This window comes from Malurus melanocephalus, unplaced genomic scaffold (assembly GCF_030028575.1).
Source record: "Malurus melanocephalus ecotype Western Australia unplaced genomic scaffold, MMel_1.1 scaffold_34, whole genome shotgun sequence".
NCBI classification, from domain to species: domain Eukaryota; kingdom Metazoa; phylum Chordata; class Aves; order Passeriformes; family Maluridae; genus Malurus; species Malurus melanocephalus.
In genome coordinates, this window is record NW_026623266.1 from 1954865 (window position 1) to 1960781 (window position 5917).

Consider the following 5917-nt stretch of genomic DNA (forward strand, 5'->3'; position numbering starts at 1 on the left):
AAAAAAAAGAAAAAGCAAAAATCTTCATATTTCACAGCATTGTTTTTAGGGAAATCCAAATCTGAGAGCTTCTAAGACCAGAGGGCTTTCTCCAACTCAGTCTTTGTGCTCCTGTATCTGTTTGCAAGTTTGGACACAAAAAGGCTGAGACTATAACACAGAGATATCAAGATGTGCAATACACACATGCTCAGCCTCACAAGCTAACACAGACAGAGASCAGTGCCTTTATTGTCCCCTAATTAAGACCTAAGACACTTGCACAGACATGGACAAGACAATTCACCCTTCTCCTTTCTGGCTGTCCAGGATTTCTGACATGCACAAATACTCAGTCCTGTGATCCACACGACATGTGAACATCCACGAGTTCCTTGAAATTATAACACACCAAAAGTCCTTTCAGAATCCATGCTCAAATTCYCTGTCCTTTTTCCAGCCCTCAGCTCTGGTCCTGGGAGTTTCTTAAGAGTGGTCTCCGCCTCTCCCACTTGACCTCACTGGCAAGTTGTCCCACATACCACATATGTAACAAAGAGCAAGGTCATCTGGAAAATATCACAATTTAGGTGGTAATCAGGGGTGGGTCTTGGCCTGATCTGCAGCTTGTTTATATAGAGTTTACTCCTTTTAATCCCCTTTGCCTTTGTTTTTCCATGCTTRTTCCTTCCCAACTCCCTTTAATCCAATCCTTTACCCCCATGTGACCCTTCCTCTAAATATTTTAGAAGTTTTCCACATTCATTTAGACCTAAGACACTCTATAACGAATTTCACAGAATTCTACCACACTCCTCCAACATCCAATAATAGTTTGGGCTAATATCTCAATAAAGCTTGCTTTTCTCCCTAGAAGAYCCATGGCTGTCAAGCTACACTTAAATGGTTTCTTTCCTGGCCCATCCATCTGTGACCTGAGAGCTCTTCTCCTTCACACCATCTCCTTTGCCTCAATGGCAYTGTAGTTCATATATTTCAGTGTTTTCCCTTTAAACTTCTTTTTACTCAGCTGGGACAAATAGGTAAATTTAGAAGTCAATTCTTCTGACAAATAGCAGAATGGGACACACTCTCCCATAGAATTGTATCCTTCCTCCCTAAAACCCATAAGAAGTCAAAGAGGAGCAGAGTGGTTACATGGAACTATATTTCCTCTGCTAAATTTCTACTACACCAGGGCTTCTTTGGTTTCTTTTTTCTCCTAAGCAAATTACTTGCCTTCAGTGAAAATTAAATAACTACAAATTTCRAAAGAAATAACACTCTTTCTTAGTCTTACTGGGATTTTGAGAGTTTAGACAGTTACAGATGGTAGGATAATATGTGCAAGAAATGTGTTTTAACTGCATCTTCAGTCCATTTGGGTTTCCTGTATCCTTACTGAAATGTTGGAAAAATCTCTCATATTTTCATKGTTTTGTGCAATATACACAATTACTAATCAGAAATTGCATTTCTACGTGTAGGAGAAAAGGTGAAGTTATATCTGATACATATTCTTTCCTTTAGGTGAAATATTCTTCACTCAAAGTAGTAATCTACCCCAAAAAAAAGAATTTTAGAATAACATAAAAGATGTGTAGTGTTGTTTTTGCTATAATTTTCTTCAGCACCATGGCCCACTAAGTGGACAGCCAACCTGGGCCTTAGKCATCAAGCTGAGAAGCTTCCACAATTCTGCTTTGTGAGCTAGAAATAACCTTGGCCAAATCACTTCTCCTATTTGTGTGACTTCCACATCTTTAACAGTCATAACTGCACTTTCCTCTTTTACAATGTGACAAGAGATTGCCAGTTAAAAATCTACTGTCCAAGAAATGTCATCTATTATTACCCATTTCAGGACAGGCTTTATTTAATATTTAAATTTGATTATCTTGCCTCTTGCCATAAAGTCACTGGAACTATTCTTGTTTAAAGTTATGTTTATGCTTAAGTACTTTACTAAACTGAGACTTAAATTCTACTTAATGGGAAAAACTGACATTTAATAACACATAGGGGTGTACTTTCTTATTGATTCTGCAGATATTCATAATAAAGCTGCTCTAATTAGAATGAAGGACGTATAATCCGCTTCAGTAAATTATTTCAATTTAATTCTTGCATGCCATCAGATAGTGTCTAAGTATCCATCAAACTGTGACTTACATAAAGGCCACAGAGAAATTCAGTATTAGATCARTCATTYRTGGCTWTCAGTTTTGTGTCTAATGCTGAATYCTTCTCATTGTATTCARATTATCTTGCATATTTTTGTTGCAGAAACCATGAAAAACATTACTTTTTTGTGAAACCTTCATAATAATTGCCAAGTATCCTAAAGAAAGCAGTATTATTATTGTTTAATATTTTGGTTTTACACTAATTTATCTTAACTCTTGTTTAAAAACTCAGATTATTTTTTCATGCAATCTATCATAAAGTGTAATGCTTCCAAAATTACAGCCTSTTACATCAATAATTAGAAGGCACGTGGCTGTTCATGAATTCATTTTCGGCTCTCAGGAGATGGAGGTCATGCCATATGTCATCAGAGAGGCAATTTGTGCCAAATTTGTAATAAAGTTTCAGATTAAACATGTGATAGCTTAATATCTTGAACATGAGTTGCACACCTTTCTTCAGCAGACTAGCTCACTTGCATGTTGATAAGTACCATAGCTAGAAAATATCTTCCCCTTATTAAACATTATGTTACAATTCTGCTAGGTGAAAAACTATTCTTTATTCACATTATGGTCCTCCTAGAATATGCAAATGTATTCTCACATTCCCAAGGCAAATATCAAACAGAGACACGAGCAAAGCATTTCCATCATCATTATGYTCCTATCCCGAACAGATGTGGATTAGTGACGCCTTATTGCCAAGATCACAATCTGTGGTAGAATAAATTGATGTTGCTCTGAAACTCACCATGTCTTTCAGTTTCTTATTTTCCTCAGTTTTTCCAGCAACTGMGGGAGAAAAAAGCAAGATACTGAAGTCCGCAGCTGACAGTGAATACTTTGGGATTCTGTTCCAAAGTCTTAAATCTTTCTAAAATCCAACATTTGTCACTTGGGTCAACAAACTTTATGACATAAGATTATATAATATAAAGTTTATCATGACACCTAAGATTATAGAAGTTTTTTTAATTATGAACTTTCAAAACACTTTTATCAGGAGACAATAAGCCCCATCATTGTCAGATTGGCTAAGTAAGCTTTGGACACTACTAGTCCTGTAGGACAAAACCCAGTTTAGGCAAACATCTCTTGAAGACTTTCTAAAAATTACTGAAGTTTTCTCAAAAGGGAAAGATGATCTCTTGAGATAATTTTTGTGCTTGGCTATATTCTCATTTTATTGATGAAAGTTGTTAATTTGGAGGTAAGATGAGGTTTGGTTGAGTTGTTGGTTTAAGGTCATTAACAGGCAAAGAGCAAAGTGGGCAATAGCACATAAATCTGCTGCTACTCTGTTTTTTTTTTCAAGGATGTCTCTTTAAACTATGAATGATTCTGAATATAGATTTAAAAACAGCAGAAGAATTAATTCTGTGGAAGGTAAATCAGTTATATGAAAAGAACTTTAAATCCACCTATCAGTTTCCTTTTTTCTCTGTTCTTAGTACCCAATGACTATGAACTTTTGCCTAAAACTAACCAATTTAAGAAGAAAAGAGCAGTAGTATCAAGTATACAATTAAATTAGGAAATAGGTTATGTCTGAGATTCATCATGTTCTTTTACTGTGCTTTCAGGATTTGTCAGCCTAACAAATACTCAAGTATCAGTAAGCAAAATCTTTATTGCAGATGAGGSAAATACCCAGAGGAAGGGCTGTGTTATAGAAGATGGTTTTCTATTGACAAATGGAGTATTTTTCTACCCTCATTAGCACTCCCAGTCAATTCCATGTTTGCATAATGAAAGTTTGTGCTATCTTTGATTCTGACATTAGTTTTTAATGAGTGGTTCTTACACCAATAGTCAAGTTAGARCAGTCACCAGAGTTTAACAAATCAACACTAAGGTGCCTTGAGTTTTAGTTTGTTAAGTATTGTGCATAACTCCAAACGATATAAATAATCTAAATTTTAACCCCYGTTGCAGCACTGTCTGAATGTTGGATGTTTATTGAAATATATATAAATATATAAATATACATATTGGCATAATGTCAACACAGACAGTTGAATAGTAAATCTGGAAGGAAAATKGTGAAGTTTTTGAGATATTGCAAATACATAGTTTAACACAAAATATGGCGACAGTGGTGTTTTTTTGCTACTCCACAGATACTAACATGAGTGCACCAACATTAATTACTTTAATTCATATACGAGGATAACAGGTCCTGTTTCCTGCTTTAAGATATGGAAAATGTACTCTTGCAAATTTGAAGAATAACTAGGAAATTTAGACATTGGAAGTTGCTTCAAAGACAATAAAAAATTAAGTCTAATTAATCTATATATCAGTTTGAAAACCATGGAGATGTTCTGTTTGTACTTTTACTAAAATATATGTTGAAATAATGCTTCTAATTTCTCTCCTGCTATTCCTGATCTTCTTCAAAAATGGCAAGTGATGAGTTGTATGTTCCACTTGATTTATGATGTTTTATGTTCTTGCAAGATACAAAGACATTCAGTGTTCTTGTAGAATCTGAATGAACTAAACTGAATTATCTTGTAAATGGAAGCAGGATTTCTTGAAATCTAGATAACTAAGAAAACCTGCAGATGTTAAATTTAAAATTACAGAACATTCATTTCACAGCCTGTGCCATAAAAATGGTCCCAGGATACATGGCTTTTCARGGACATCTGTGAGTAATGCAAATGAGGATACCGACTGACAGCCCTGAAAATTATTCACAGAGCAGCAGGGTGGTAGAAGGAGTTTCCACAAAGCTGCTTGTAGCAAGTCYGCTCACAGCTCTGTCGAATATCTCACCTCCAGCTCTGGCCAGTGCTCTTTTTTTTTATGAATGGAATGAAAATCTGGATGGAAATCTTGACTCTGAGTATGCTGTTCAGTCATCAGGATTCCACAAAACTTTATACATTCCTGYTTGCCTGCAGTTCAAATTGGGAGACATTTCAGACACAGAGGCTGCAATTCAGATAATCTCCTGTATTCCTGGATAATAGGACATGCCTGCAGCTGACATGCTCTAATAATCCAGTCTGAAGAGACACCTGCCAAAATGCACTTWTTAGGAAATTTAGTTGGAGGATTGCTTGTTTTTAGTCAAAAAAGGTCAAAACTATAAAGATTTTTTCTTTTAAATTGCTACAAAACTTTAATTAGGAATTTTTTAAARGTGCATTTATTCTTACCAGTTATTCTTAACTATTAAAAGAAAACATAATAAGCATCTTATAATTTACCTTATTGTGCACTGTTATGTATCAGCATTTTATTCTTGTTCTATGTCACTTATTTGAAGGGGAAAAAAAAGTGCTTAAATGTTCAATGGCAATGACTTTTGRAGTCATGATGTATAAACTCAGAGGCTCTCAATCTTGTTAAGCATCCTAAATGTATGTCTTCATCTGAAGCTTGATTTTCATCAATGTCATAGGCTTATTTCCATTCTAGAAGGAGCTGTTTGGGTGTAACCTCTTTTCTTTTGCATTGATAGATAATCCTGTTTCATAAATGAGTGAAAATCACTATGATTTTTAAATAGTCCAAAACCATGCTTTTACAGGTTTTGTGTCCAAAAAGCCTTCAAATACAAAGTTACTTTTTTTTTTATAGGACTAGTAAGGTGGTTAGGATACCATATTTAAAAAAGAAAATAGTCTYTACTGAAAGTCTTAACCATTTATACTGGAGCCCAAAGTCAGAAAAACACATAACAGAGCACGAGATCATGTCCTGCAAGAGAGAAGACAAGATATGCATGACTGTCAAAA